Below are 16,552 nucleotides of genomic sequence, written 5' to 3'. Positions count from 1 at the left end.
GAACGATGTATTTTCAGAATGTAACTACGTGAAACGATTGCGGTGCGAGGCCGTATTTATTATATTGTCGGCACAAGACTGTATTTATATTTTGGCGCGAGGCCACACTTATATTATCGGCACGAGGCTGTATTTACCATGATTTTGGCACGAGGCCATATGTATGATTTCGGCACGAGGTCGTATCTATGTTTTCGGCACGAGGCCGTGATGATGTTATGTATGATCATGTACTATATGTTATTACAACTAGGATGTTAGTTTAGTTCAGACCAGGAGCTCAGTACCGTAGCTATGGGTCGTTCAGATTTTGGCACGAGGCCATATTAGTGCTAACAATTCCATAAAGGGATGAGAGATGGATAGTCGATGTGGCTTTCAGTAGAGTGTGGACATCCACCTTGCAGTCCGGACCAGGGTGTAGTGGGCCCATCGTACTTACAGACATATTTGATTCGGCAGTGGTCAGTCAGCCATTGTCGGATCCCGCCTTCAGGCTGCACAACCCGTCATGGGGGGTAATACATGACATTAGCTAACTATTCATCCTAGGTGTATATTTTCAGTACTACAGTTAGAACATATGTTTATGTATGTTATGATTTATTAACGAATATGAAAATACATGATTATTCAGTATGATATTATGATTATTTCTAAAGTTATGAAATGTATGGTATATGTATAAGCACCTTAAATATTCATGTTGTCATACAACTGTATTTAGTTTATTTTCCTTTACTGAAAAGTGTCTCATCCCCAACAATAATATATTTTTCAGGAAACCTGGAGAGACCAGCGAGTCAGAGCCGCCATTGAGTGATTGGTGCTTCCCTACTAGAAGGATAAGCCCTGAGCTAGGACTAGGAGATTTTTTGTTGTTGCATAGTCCTAGTGTTATTTTAACTTTTTGGAGATTGTATATATGAATAGTATATTGATGTTAATAGAAAGCTCTGGTATTATGTTTTATGGATGAATGTTTGAATTTTTATGTTTACTGCTGCTAGGCTTTTCCACTGTGTTTGATAGATGTCCTCGCTACCCACGGGTTCGGGTTGACCATTTATTTATTATGTTGTGTTTTATTGAGGGACGCTACATTTGGTATCAGAGCCTAGGATACTAGATTCTACAGACTTTAGAGTCCAGCAATAATAATACCAGAGTATAGGAATAAGGGAATTTGAGGTCTAGTTTTGTAGTTTAGATGCAGGACTTCCGTGGTGGTTTGTATGATTTTCCTAGGGTGACGACTTCAGGAAATTCATTGTAAACTATCGTCAGGTTGGGTATCTAGGTTGCAGGATTGAACCTTGAATTGAGATTATGAGAGATGAATTGAATAGGGGAAAATAGCATTTGAGTTGAGTGATACAAGTAGAGAAAGAGGTTTTGAGTTAAGTTACCTGTTTTTCAGGATGGACCTTGGTGGCAATAGTGCCCACGCCAGTGGGAGTGAGGGTGCTGGGCCCTCAGGCGCTATGGGTAGTGATTCAGATGCAGTCTTACGCAACGTAGCACAGCAGGTTATGGCAGAAATTGCCAAGAGTTCGAGGGAACAGGGTGGTTCATCGGTAGGCCACTGTAGTTCTATAGAGAAGTTCATTAATATGAGCCCTCCAGCTTTCTTAGGAGGGACGGATCCTGCAGTCGCTGAAAACTGGGTCCAGGAGATGGAGAAGATATTTGTTGTGCTGCAGTGTTCAGAGGAGTAGAAGATGTTGTTTGCCACCTACAGATTGACGAGAGAGGCTGAGAGATAGTGGTCCGCAGTGAAATTGTTAAAGCAGTAGAAGACTATACCTGTAGAGATGACATGGGAGCGATTTAGAGAGATATTCTTCGACAGGTATTTTCCAGACTCATCCAGGGAGGCTAAGATTTCGGAGTTCATGAATCTGAAGCAGGGACAGCTGTCAGTACAACAGTACGCGGCGAGGTTCATTGAGTTATCCCGCTTCGCCCCGTACATTATTCCAGATGAGGCGAAGAAAGTTCAGAAGTTTGAAAGAGGTTTGAGAAGGGAAATATACAGGCAAGTATCAATTCTAAAGTTGCAGGATTTTGCTGAGTTAGTAGATAGAGCCACTATAGCCGAGATTGGTGATCGATTGGAGGCTGAGGAGTGAAGGCAGAAGAAGAGGTCTACACCTTCTGGTTCCCAGCAGGGGGTTGGACATGGTATGTGGAAGAGAGGTGGCTATTATAAAGACCGAAAATAGGAGACCGGGCATCGCGGTTCCCAGGGCGCGTAGCCATCTCCAGCCTGCCCATCTTATGGGAAAAGACACCTAGGGGAGTGTCGTGCCGGGCAAGGTGTCTGCTACAGGTGCGGGGAGTCAAGGCATATGATGAGGGAGTGTCCGACATAGACTAGTACTGCTCCTGCTCCTAGACCTGCACGAGGAGGTTATCAGGCACCACGAGGAGGCCAGCAGAGGAATACGGCCCCATTCAGAGTTTTTGCTTTGACGTCGGGCGACGCTGAGGCGGCCGACAACGTAGTGACAGGTACTGTTAGTATGTTTTCATTTAAAGTTATTGAACTTTTTGATTCTGGTGCCACACATTCGTTTGTGTCCTTAGAGTGTGTAAAATTATGTGAAGCAGAAACGCAATCATTAGATGTCGAGTTATTAGTGGCTACACTGATCGGGTCAACGGTGAGATGTAGTAGGGTACTCTGTGGTTGCCCAGTTGATGTTCAGGGGAAGATTTTATTTGTGGATTTGGTGGTGCTGGATATACACGGATTTGATATTATTTTTGGCATGAATTGGCTAGTGGCTAATTATGCTATTATCGAATGTCGTGCTAGAGAAGTGATATTCAGACCTCCATGGAAACCAGAATTTAGATTTGCAGGGTCACAAATGCAATCCTTACCTCAGATGGTCTCAGTTGTTCAGGCAAGGAGACTGCTTCAGAATGGTTGGATGGGATTCGTGGCTTTTGTGAAGGAAATGTCAAAAAATGAATTAAAACTTATTAATACGTCTGTGGTGAAAGAATTTACAGACTTGTTTCCAGATGAGTTACTAGGTTTGCCGCCTAATCGTGAAGTAGATTTTTCTATTGATCTACTTCCAGGTACAGTGCCGATTTCTAAAGCACCGTACTAAATGGCGCCGGCAGAGTTGACAGAATTGAAAGACCAATTGCAGGACTTACTTGATAAAGGCTTCGTATGGCCTAGTGTATCTCCGTGGGGAGCCCCAGTGCTATTTGTGAAGAAGAAAGACAGGTCTATGAGGATGCGCATAGATTATAGAGAAATTAATAAAGTGACTATCAAGAACAAGTATCCCCTACCCCATATAGATGACTTGTTTGACTAGCTCCAGGGTACACGGGTGTATTCGAAGATCGATCTCAAATCAGGTTACCATCAGGTGAAGGTGAGAGCAGAAGATGTATCAAAGACGGCTTTCAGGACCAGGTATGGGCATTACGAGTTTCTTGTTATGCCATTTGGTCTGACGAATGCTCCTGCGGTATTTATGGACTTGATGAAACGAGTCTTCCATCAATACCTAGACCAGTTCGTGGTTGTTTTTATTGATGATGCACTGGTCTATTCGAGGAGCAATGAGGAGTATGATATACATTTGAGGCGGGTTTTACAGATGCTCAGGGAGAAGAAGTTGTATGCCAAGTTCAGCAAGTGTGATTTCTGGCTTGAGAAAGTTGTATTTTTGGGGCATGTCATCTCAGGAGACGGAATTTCTGTAGATCCCAGTAAAATTGAGGCGGTGGTGAATTGGGCTAGACCGAGGAACGTCCAGGAGATCAAGATTTCTTCGGGTTAGCCGATTACTATCGTTGTTTTGTCGAGGGATTCTTAGCCCTATCAGGGCCTCTGACACGACTTACTAGGAAGAATGCCAGATTTGAGTGGGACGACAGCTGTGAGCAGAACTTTCAGGAGCTGAAGCAGAGACTAGTCACAGCACCGGTATTGATTATCCCATCTGGGGGTGAGGGTTATACTATCTATAGTGATGCGTCCTTGAAAGGACTTGACTATGTGTTGATGCAGCATGGCAGGGTAGTAGCGTATGCATCTAGACAGTTGAAAGAGTACGAAAAGAACTACCCTACCCACGATCTTGAGTTGACTGTAGTAGTACACGCACTGAAAATTTGGAGGCATTACCTGTATGGCGAGCAGTGCGAGATTTTCTCTGACCACGAGAGTTTGAAATATTTCTTCACCTAGAAGGAGTTGAATACGATACAGAGAAGGTGGTTAGAGTTGATTAAATATTTTGACTGTACTATCAGTTATCACCCAAGGAAAGCAAACGTGGTAGCTGATGCACTGACCAGGAAGTCTAGAATATCAGCGTTGGTAGCTATGGATATTCAGCATCCGATCATGAAGGATCTGGAGAGACTCGGCATAGAGTTGATAAAGAGTAATACTCCAGTATGTATCGCCAGCTTAGTGGTACAGCTTACTCTGCAGGAAAGAATTAAAGCTGCCCAAAAGGAAGATCCAGAGTTAGTAGAGGTGATGGACAGAGTGCAGAGTGGTCAGGGAGAGGAATTCTGCATCTCAGATGACGGAGCTTTGCGGTTTCGTTCCAGACTATGTGTTCCTGTAGATGCTGACATTAGGAGGATGATTTTAGAGGAGACTCACAGGACTTTGTACACGATTCATCCCGGCAGTACGAAAATGTACAGGGATCTGCAAGAGTTTTACTGGTAGAGCGAAATGAAGAGGGAGATTACCAAGTATGTAGCCAATGTTTGACGTGCCAATAGGTAAAGGTTGAGCACCAGAGGCCAACAGGGCAGTTGCAGCCATTATTTATCCCAAAGTGGAAGTGGGATCATATTTCTATAGACTTTATTACAGGACTGCCGACGACATTACATGACCAAAATGCGATTTGAGTGATAGTAGATCGATTGACCAAGTCCGCCCATTTTCTCCCTATCAAGATCAGCTATTCCCTCAGCCGATTGGCAGAGATTTACGTTCAGGAGATAGTTCGTTCTCATGGAGTGCCTGTATCCATTGTGTCAGATCGAGACTCACGATTCACGTCATGATTTTGGAGGAGTTTACAGGAGGCTCTGGGGTCTCAGTTATCATTTAGTACGACATTCCATCCTCAGTCCGACGGATAGACTGAGAGAACGATACAAATACCAGAAGATATGCAGTTCGTGTCATTAGTAGAGTTTGCGTATAATAACAGCTACCAGTCCAGTATTGGCATGACACCGTTTAAGGCACTATACGGTAGGAGATGTCGATCTCCTTTATATTGGGATGAAGTGGGTGAGTGGCGAGTACTGGGACCAGAGTTTATGCAGCAGGCATACGAGAAGGTTCGGCTTATCAGGGAAATGATTAGTGCAGCTTAGAGCCGACAAAAGAGTTATGCCGATAATCGCCGCAGGAACTTAGAGTTCGACGTGGGAGATCACGTATTTTTGAAGATAGCTCTATTGAAAAGAGTTATGAGATTTGGAAGGAAGGATAAACTTAGCCCTAGGTTCATCGGTCCGTTTGAGATTTTAGAGAAAGTGGGACCGGTGGCCTATAGGTTAGCTTTACCACCTGTGTTATCCAGGATCCACGATGTATTCCATGTTGTTATGTTAAGAAAATACGTCTCAGACCCTTCTCATATCATCAATTATGATGAGTTGGAGCTTAGTGATTCACTGGGGTATGAGGAGGTACCAATACGTATTCTGGATAGGAAGGTACATGAGTTACGTAATAAGAAGATTTCTCAGATAAAAATTTTGTGGAGGAATCATGCAGTAGAAGAAGCTTCTTGGGAGTCCGAGGAGCAGATGAGACAGAGGTATTCACAGTTATTTTAAGAAATATAAATGTAATTAGAAAATGTGAGTAAATATGTAGTTTTCTTTTGTAGGTACATGTAACATTTAGTAGTACGAGGTATTTTAGTTTTGGGAGAAGTTTTCTTTTGATATATGTAATCTCCCAAAACTTGAGTTGTAACCACGGTATTCCTCCGTCACAAGTGAGGGTAAGTAATAAAACAAGTAGATCATTTTGCCTAATAAGGGATGATGAAATTATGTGAATAGCAAATTTCGAGGACGAAATTTTTATAAAGAGGGGAGGATGTAACGACCCGAATTTTAAAAGTGAAATTTAAATAATAAAAGAAAGGAGAAAGGGAAATTGGAAAAAGGAACAAAGGAAGCTGCCCAGCTTCGTTGACGAACACCGGATTTCGTCGGCGCGAAGGCTTCAAAGATTTCGTCGATGAACACAGGGCTTCATCAATGAGAAAATACCGAGAGGGGTTCGGAGGCAGCCTGAATTTCGTCGACGAAATTTATAAAGAACTCGTCGACGAAGATTGGGCTCGTCGACAAATTCCGCTGTCTATATATATGAAAAATCCGATTTTTATTTCATATTAAGCTTCCTCTCTCTCACTCTCTCTCTCTCCTCTTCGGCCCTCTCACTCTCTCTCTTCGATTTTGGGCTAGTTTTACGCTGGATCGAAGATCTGAGGCTACGACGACGTTCCTGGCGAAGTTCCCTACGAGTTTGCCGGAGCGGATCGTTGGGAAAATGAAGTTGGAAATCATCCCTAGGTTGAGGTAAAACTTTTTAAGTCAAATTAGACTTCATGGTAGTTATAGAAATTAACGTACGCATAAAAATACTAATGTTTAATACTGAGAGTTTTGAGTTTCAGGGTGTTGATCAGGAAGTCATACGGGGGTTAGCATAGGATTTTAGGGGGCTTTCTCAGCAGCCAGGTAAGGGAATAAATTAAAACAGATATTTTCCATGCAAGTAATTATAATTTATGAGCAAATTTATTTTCAGAAAAACATATGTTACATTTGTTTATCATATATGCAACGTATGTTTGGGAAATACTGCTATTATGATTATTAAATATATGTATGTATGAGATGCTAGAAATGATGATTTTAGAACATGAAGCATGACTTTAAACGACATATGTGTGGCATGAACATTACTTTTATGTGAAGTGAATCATGATGTGAACGATTTTACAAGCGAAGCATATTTTCAGATATTATGAAACGATGAGTATATTGTGATAGTTTTGAGGATTATATGATGAACAATGTATTTTCAGAATGTAACTACTTGAAACGATTGCGGCGCGAGGCCGTATTTATTATATTGTCGGCACGAGGCCGTACTTATATTTTGGCGCAAGGCCACACTTATATTATTGGCGCGAGGCCATATTTATTATATTATCGGCGCGAGGCCGTATTTACCATGATTTTGGCACGAGGCCATATGTATGATTTCGGCGCAAGGCCGTATCTATGTTTTCGGCACAAGGCCGTGATGATGTTATGTATGATCATGTACTATATGTTATTAAAATCAGGATGTTAGTTTAGTTCAGAGCAGGAGCTCGGTACCGTAGCTATGGGTAGTTCAGATTTTGGCACGAGGCCATATTAGTGCTAACCATTCCACGAGGGGATGGGAGATGGATAATCGATATGGCTTTCAGTAGAGTGTGGACGTCCACCTGACAGTTCGGACCAGGGTGTGGCGGGCCCATCGTACTTACAAACATATCTGATTCGGCAGTGGTCGGCCAGCCATTGTCGGGTCTCGTCTTCAGGCTGCACAACCTATTATGGGGGTAATACATGACATTAGTCAGCTATTCATCCTGGGTGTATATTTACAGTACTACAGTTACAACAAATGTTTATGTATGTTATGATTTATTAACGAATATGAAAATATATGATTATCTAGTATGATATTATGATTATTTCCAGAGTTATAAAATGTATGGTATATGTATAAGCACATTAAATGTTCATGTTGCCACAGAGCTGTATTTAGTTTATTTTCCTTTACTGAAAAGTGTCTCACCCCCAACAATAATATATTTTTCAGGTAACGCAGAGAGACCGGTGGGTCAGGGCCGCCGTTGAGTGATTGGTGCTTCCCTACTAGAAGGATAAGCCTTGAGCTAGGACTAGGAGATTTTTTTTTTGGTTGTATAGTCCTAGTGTTATTTTGACTTTTTGGATATTGTACATATGAACAGTATATTGATGTTAATAGAGAGCTCTGGTATTATGTTTTATGAATGAATGTTTGGATTTTTATGTTTACTGCTGCTAGGTTTTTCCGCTGTATTTGATAGATGTCCTCGCTACCAACGAGTTCGGGTTGGTCATTTTTTATTATGTTGTGTTTTATTGAGGGACGTTACAAGGAAAGTACCGCTCGAAAAAAATTTCCCTAAAACGACTCCACATCATCGCTATAGGGTCAGGCCTTTACTGCTCTAGTAATCTCATCGACCTCCACCAGCATTTTGCTTCCCTAGTCAACTTAAATGTCGCAAATAACACCCTCTACCTGTCTGTACATAAGGGAACTGCCAATATGTCCTCTATGTTCTGAACCCAGTTCTCTGCTACTAGTGGGTCTGCTCCTCCAACAAAAGATGGGGGTCGTATACGCGTGAATTGCTCGATCATGCAACTCCGCTCCCCTGAACTCCTGGCCATCTCCGCCATCACCTACTGCGTGACGCTACGCAATATTGCGTCAAGGTCTCTACCACCCATACTAGAAGGTTTTACTCCATCACCTCCCGCACTCGTGTTACTGTTTCCCGGATCCATCATGCAAAGGGAGCAACTAATCTCAGCATACAATTACTATCACCTAACCAATACACTGCTATAATTCATAAATTACTCTTCTATAACCATTTATCTCCACATCCTTAACCCCCATTTATGATTCAACCCTACCACTCAGAAACAAGACCCACAATAGTATCCATGGTTTTTATAAAATCATCACCACAAGAAAAACACAGAAATAACCCCGGTACTCCTATCTCTAGGCCGTAAGATAGAACCCTAAATTCTCACCTCATCATCTAACAATCATTAACTCACATTTCAATCTGCCCATCTCCAATTTCCCTTAAAATCCACTCCTATACTCTGAAATTGTATTCCGCTGTCTATTAAAAGCTACAGAACCTAACAACTAGGCTCTAATGCCAAACTGTGACGCCTTGATTTTCATATAATTTTTTTTATAAACAATAATAAATATTCACTCGTCACCAACAATATTCGCCAATCGGCCACATCAACTACCCTGTTACCACTCATATGACTCGATCCGCATTGGGTACCCGGTAAAAAGTTATTTCATCTATACAACCTAACAGCAGAAGACGGTATATGCATTATGTTCAAATTGGTTATATGCTTGGATTTGTAGATTGACTTGATTCTCAAATTATCTTAGTATACCAAAGGTGGAATGAATATGCTAAGATTTGACATTTTAGGAACATACCACTTTGTAGGCTAATAGACATAACTCCTCCAAAACCTAGAACCTAAGGAAAGCATTTATGTAATTCCAATTTGAATTTGTTCATCCTTAAGTCCTAAGGAGTTTCCCTTTTTGACAACTCATACCATTTTTCTACCTTTGATTCTTGATGGGTTAGGATAATATGGTTCTTTGACTCTCCAAACCCGTTTGGGTTTCACACCTTTTCTTTTAAATGGGCAATCAAATTTTATATGCCCCAATTTTTTTTTACATAAGATGCACGTGGTGTGAGTGTATGGACTAGAGGAGGTACTAGCATAATGTTTAGATTCTTCTACAAAGTATCCCATGTATAGATTCTTCCTTTTCCTATTTTCAATTCCATTAAAACCTATACCTTCCTCATCTAAGGTTATCTTTTGTGATCCTAAGAGCTTGTCAAAGTTTTCTTTATCTCTAGTGAATGTATGGATGATCTTAGACTGGTCTTCTATTTTCTTTTCTAGATCTTGAATTTTTAAGTTCTCTAAACCTTTACAAACATTCTGAAGATTCATAAACTCTTTAGTCATATTGTTTGCTTTACATTCCAATTCTAAAATGAGAAGATCTTTCTTATTATCACTCGAAGTTTGAGATCTTAAGACATTCAACTCTTCTTCCAACTTTTCATTATTGTTTAGTAACTTCTTGATTTTGAAATAATTTTCCCTTTCAACAAGAACTTTTGACTCACATTCTTTCATAGATGTCTTATACTTATTTTTCAAAGCAATATATCTTTTGTTAGCTTTAACAAGTGACTAATGAATTTTAACATATTCAACTTGCAGTTCTTCATAAGTAGGCATACTTTCACTATCAAATCTATTACATGATTCAGTATCAAATGCATCATTCAAATCATCACATGAATCATTACCAAAGTTATGTAATAGCGTAGGAAACGAGATTACCTCATTGTCGGTGAAAGCTGTGAAGCACGGTTTACCTCCTTCAAGATCTGTAGAGCTTGAGTCACAAGAAGTGATCACCTTTTCTTACTTAGTGACTCCGTGTTTCTTTTCGAGTTCCTCCCATATCTCTTTAGCGTTTTTACATGCCCTTACTTTACGAAAGATATGAGCATCTAGGGCATAAAATAGAATATTCATGGTGTCAAAATTTATTTGTAAACAATTCATGTCATTCTCATTCATCTCAATTTCAAATTTAGGAATATCAACATTATTGACAGTTTTCATAAGCAAGATATCCCCTTAAGAAATAACTCTCCAAGTCCTCCAACTCAATGATTTTATAAAGATAGTCATTCTAAATTTCCAATCAGAAAAATTTTCACCAGAAAACATTGCGGGGGCTTGCAAAAAATCTACTCCCACACAATTGGGATACACCAATTTGAGGCCTTACAATCTTTTACAAAAGCTGTTAAGTCTAGTACAACGAGGCTGTGATACTAATTGTTAGTGTTGGTATAATCCCAAAAAGGGGGGTGAATTGGTATTCTAAAAATTTATTCCCTGGGTCAAATAACTAACAGCAATATTACACAACTCTATGGTCAATCTAGTGCAGATAAGTAAATGAATTTAAATATATAGCGAAAATTAAACTGCACAAATAATTTAACTAAACATGTACAACAAAGCGGTAAATAGAGATGACATCCAGAAATGTTATTGAGGTTCGGCAAACTGCCTATGTCCATAACTTGGCTAACAAGCACAAGAATTATCACTATAAGCTCACTTAACAGGTGGAACGACACCTAAATAATTAGGTCAATTAGCACATGACTAACCTCAACATTTACAATCAAGTCAATTAACACAAGACTAACCTCAACTTTTACAACCAATCCTGACCAGACTGGATCACCACCCCCTCAAGTCACGCTTGGAATACAACAGTATTTTTCACAATATAACAAGGTACAGTGATTATACTTCTCAATCAAGCAAATATTTACCAAATGTAATCAATTAAATGCACATAAACTATATCACTAAATGTAAGCTTAGTGATATGTATCTTTGTGTAAACAACACTCAATAAGATGTGATAACTATTGTAGACACCTTAATTTTTACGAGACCTTTCTGAAAAGACCTAGTGTAATAAAATTTATTTTAAGCCTAATTGAGCCCTCGATCCTTGTTCGTAACTAGAGCCCTATTATGATATCCCATTTATCTCGAGAGAGCTTTTGAAATTTTGAAAGTCATTTTCTACCATGATTTTAAATTGATCTTCTCATGTATTCAACGTTCATTCTTAAATTTGAATGACGATCCCCCGAGTCAAATTGAGGGTTCTAAATCATGAATAGGGTCTCCTAATTCTTTCGAGTTCTAATTGTTGTATTTGATTTTGTTATTCAGTTTGAGTTCCTTGCAAGTGTAATTTCCAAAATTCAAAACCTTTTTGTCAAATTTCAAAATGGGGATCGTGTTCCTTAATTTGAGTTTGAGTCCTAAAATATTGAGGTGAGCCCTTCAAAATTCAAGTCAGGTTTTAATTGAGTTCTTCAAAATTTTAGTTGTCAAAACCGAGTCTGTTGATTGGATTTTAAAATCATACTTTATTGTTAGGTGTTTCTTGGGCAAATTGGGTCAACTAAATGGATCAAAGTCAAAAGATGAAAAATGCCACAAGGAGTGTGTGCATGTGTGAATCCCGGGTAAAATATACTAAGTTAATAAAATATACAAGTTAAATGTTGAGGGAGAGAATTCTCGGGGGTACATACTGAGGTTACAAAAGTAAAAATAAGAGGGAAACTACGAAAAAAAGAAAACACAAAAAATATATTCCGCGTCCTCTCCTACACTGCCACCTGGATCACCCAGCAAAACCGAGGGAAATTGGTTAGCAACAGAAAAAGGAATTACAAAAATAAAATCAAATAAGAGAAACCATGCCCACCAGGAGACACTCAAAATGCCCTCCATTTCCCGTTCGCCACGTAGACCATCAAAAGTCACCTGCACAGAAGGGGAGGAATTTGTTAGCCGGGAATCAAAAAGGAAATCAGTCACGCGTGCCAGAAAATTATTCCCTGACACAGTTTGTTATTGGGGAAATCAGTTGGCAGAGAGAATTGGCGCCAAAACACACCCACGGCCTCCCTATAAATAGGGAGGTTCGCACTGTAGAAGAGATGGGGGAGAGATAGAAGGAAACCCTGCAAGAATTGGGAGAGAGAGAGAAAGAGATGGAAGTTAGAAAAGAGGGGAGGTTCTGCCTATTTTTCTAAAAAAGGGAGAGCACAGAAACATTTCATGAGAATTGAGAGAAAGAAAAGAGGGGAGGTGCTGCTCCAAAAAAGATTGATTTAGAGAGAGGACTGTCTGGAAACAGAGAGCAGTGGCGAAGGTTCTACCAGTTTATAAGAGAAAGCAAAAGGTAGAGCTCGGAAGCTCATTCAGATTCAGACTACCAGACCAATCGAACACGCACAGACAGGAAAAGAAGACCGGAGGAGAACAAGGGAGGGTAAATTCCTAAATCCACTTTCTGAACTTGTCTCAATACATAAGTGACTATATGTGAGCAATAGATGCAGGTATCATTCTTTGGGAGTTTCAGGTTCTCACCCGAACATGGATTCTAACTCCGATGCCGACCCAAACTCGAGCTCGAATTCGGATCCTCCGAATCTTGATTTGTTTACACTTTCATACCCGAGTTCCCGATCTAACCCAAATTGAACCCCCCATGTTTGAATCACCCCCATACCCGAATCTAAGTTCAGGTTCGAGTAGTTAACCCATTCCAAGGCACTTCCCCGAGCCCCCATTTTCAATTCTTAACCCAAAGCCACCCACTCCATCCACACAACCCATTTAAAAAAAAAAACCAACCCAACTCCCATTTTAAACAACCCCAGCCCACTCACGTTTTAAAACGAGGCCAGGTTCATTTTCAACAAGCACAGGCCCGCCCACTACCATTGTAAAATGAGGCCCACTCTCACTTTGAAAACCAAAATCACCACGTAGCCCACTGAACGTTCGAAACCTGACTCAGATCCAACTCATTGAGTTGAGACGGGTTCACCCGTCTCCCACCTCGCCCCCCAAACCCCCGAAGCCCTAACTTCAGCAGGTTCACACACAGAACACTTACATCATCCGATCCTTAGATTCAATCAAGCCAATTTCACAAGCACTCACCTCCACACACAGCCTCACCCACTCACCGATCTCACAACATTCACCCACACACACACCCTCACTCACCCACCTCAGTCTGCAGAAATCACAAAAAGAAAACACCAAAAATATAAAAAAGAGCAAGGAAACTCATCTGGGTAGTCGTCGAAGCACAGAATAGATCTCCTGTCTCCCCCTAACCACTCCTTCTCCGCTCCCTACTCCACCGCCATCACCGTCGCTGCCACTACACAGCATTCCCATCCTCGCCGTATGCTCTGGTAAAATCGGAGAAGCGAAAATGCGTGGACTAGAAAAGAACAAGGTGAAAAGCTTCGGCCACGGAGAAATGCAGCGGTCGATTCCGGGGCGGCGGTTGAAGTCGCGGCATCGGTTCCGCGTGTAGCGATCGACACATCACCGTGAGAACCAAGGCGGGCACGACGGCTATGGTGACGCGCTGGGAGCTGATCTTGAGGCCAACGAAAGGAACACCGGCGCATGGAGAGAAACGGCGAGAGCGAGGGCGTGGAGTTACAGCGTTTAAGCTTGACGGCGGTCATGGTGATTATCAGTTGTTGAAGAACGAGGAAAATCTGAAGGCAGGATCTTGGGGCTTAAGCTCGTAGAATAGCCAGGATGGTCATAGGGAGAGGCAGAGAGTGATCGAGGGCTCGGATCGCCGTGTATGTCGTGAGATTCCAAGACGGTGGTGGCCGGAGGTGTAGCGCGAGGATGACGACCAACAGAAGATCTGCAACCAAAACGGAGTGATCAAGCGGACATGTAATGATGGGAGGCTCGTTCGGCGGCAGGATGCAAAGAGCAGAGCGATGGAGAGGAACATGGAAGTTTCAGAGGGGAAGAAAAATGAAAGAACAAAATGGACGAGAATGGAAATTTTTGGTTTTTGTATGATGACTTTCAAAACAAGTCAGAGCGCAACACGTGGCGCTCTCTCCTCCGCGGGTTCAAGGCCTCATGTGGACGATTCTAGACCACACAATGCGTGTTTCTTAGGGATGGTGTGGATTGCGCCATGTCCCTAATCCGTGCCACTATAACTTGCCCAGTTCACGACGCGCCACATGGCAATCTGGCCTTGCCCCAGGCCTTAAACCGGGTTGACCCGAGCTGGCTGGTTCGGATTCCCGAACTGGTTGGGTCCGTTGAACCGGTAGATAACCGGTTTAACCTCAATAATTCACAGATAAATTCCAATAAATTCCGCAAAATCCATAAAAATCATAAAATATTCATAAAGGACAAAAAAATTGAGGAAAATTTCTCAGAAAAATTCAAAAAATATTAAAGCTTTGAAACTTGACATTACTTGAAAATTTGTGAAGAAAATATAGTAAAATTTTCAAAATGTTTTTCAAAATTGGAGTTGTTTTCTTACATTCAAAAATTTCACAAATAAGTTTTAAATTTCAAGTCATGTCTTCAAGCTCGGAACTTTTTGGTTTTTGCCTGAAAATTTTGAGATATTCAAAAAATCCACAAAATTGATCTCGAGCAAGACCTTAAACTGGTTTTTCCCAGATCGGTCAACGTTTGATCGATTCGTCCTCCCCCGAACCGATTAACACTGGTTCTCTCCATTTCATATTCTTCTTATTGATATTTAGAAAATTCATAAAAATCACAAAATTTTCAAAAATCTCAAAAATATTTTCGTACTTTGATTTCAATTGATCTTATTTGTGTTATTTTTGAAGTTCGGGAAAAATCACAAAAAAACTTACACACTTAGGAAAAATCACAAAAATTTTGTTTTAGGCACAAAAAAAAAATCATTTTCATCCCAAACAAATTTTGAAAACCTCACGAAATAGTATTTTCTTATTTAGAAAAACCTATGGATTTCAAAAACCTCCGGGAGAGTATTTTGTACTCTATTTCGATTTTCCTTCCCGATGATTGCAACAAAGAGCATGGACTCTTCGGTGTATTGGCTTGCCCTGGTTATGAGAGAATACCTATATAGTATTTTCCTTCTTTTGATTTTTTTGAAAGGGAGTAATTTTAAATAGGCTTATTCAATTTATTTTAGGATAATTCTTGATTAATCTGGTATCGTTCGTAAGAACAGGCGCGTAAGCGGTGCTAATACCTTTCCCTCGTGTAATTGTACTCCCGAACTTGACTCTGGTTTGCGCAGACCGATTCTACCCCTAATGTGGTAGCAATCAAGTATTCTAACCGCACTTCAAAAGGTTAGTGGCGACTCAATCTCACATTGTTTTCTCACAAAAATATCTTTTTCAAAATCACACATATTACACCCATTTTCCCCATGTTCGCTAGCCGAGAACCCACACTTGGTTTGGGTTCCGGGATGTCGCGACAACTAATATGCTTAAGAGTGTTTTAATCAAGTTATATCTTTGAAACAAGTTATATCAAATCTCAATAACAAATTAGAGTTTCAAAGATGCTAATCAAATATTCAAACTAACTCAAAATATTTTCCTTCAATGAAATAACTCCAAGAGTAGTTTGAAAATGTTATAGTTTGTAAAAAATTATTTGCACATCAAAAATAAAGTTATAGGAATCTTGCAATGACAATGCAAAGATCCTTAAGCTTGTGTGTATATCCCAACACAAGATTTACTATATTCAAATCTGTGGGATAAATTTAACTAAACTCCCCAAAATCAATATCAATAATCAACCAAAGCAATGGGAGTGTTAGCAATGTCTAATAAGTACTAGCATAATCAAAGGAACTCTCACAATGCTAAAACGTATCAAGGGAATGAAGAAATGAGAGTATTTGGATAAAATAGGATTTTGAAAATAGAGATGATTTTTGCTAATCTTTTTGCTAATCCACACAAATGAGTTCATATATATAAACCAAGGACAAATTATGACCATTTAGGACAAATAGGGCATTATTAGATTTGTGTTAAATCAATTTAGACAAATTAACCCTGTTTAACCCTTTTAACCACGGTAAAATATTAAGTAACCCGAAAGGTTTCGGGTGACTAAACTATGGTTCAGTGGCCCGAATAGACTCAGCTAAAAAAGCCATCTTTTAAGGTTCGGGTGCTCGAGT

General features: G+C 40.3%; 1 long non-coding RNA gene across 1 annotated transcript; it reads right to left on the bottom strand.

Moving 5' to 3' along the window:
• Positions 1 to 201: 201 nt before the first annotated feature.
• LOC131147213 (uncharacterized) lies at positions 202 to 14,561 on the bottom strand. Its single transcript, XR_009134652.1, has 4 exons — positions 12,254 to 14,561; positions 10,282 to 12,164; positions 7,417 to 7,635; positions 202 to 497 (listed from the first exon to the last, which is right to left on the bottom strand). It is a non-coding gene; the product is annotated as an uncharacterized LOC131147213 (long non-coding RNA).
• Positions 14,562 to 16,552: the final 1,991 nt, after the last annotated feature.

Source organism: Malania oleifera, unplaced genomic scaffold (genome assembly GCF_029873635.1).
Source record: "Malania oleifera isolate guangnan ecotype guangnan unplaced genomic scaffold, ASM2987363v1 ctg563, whole genome shotgun sequence".
Lineage (NCBI taxonomy): Eukaryota > Viridiplantae > Streptophyta > Magnoliopsida > Santalales > Ximeniaceae > Malania > Malania oleifera.
Note: the sequence above shows the minus strand (reverse complement) of the source record. Positions and strands in the feature narration are given on the sequence as shown.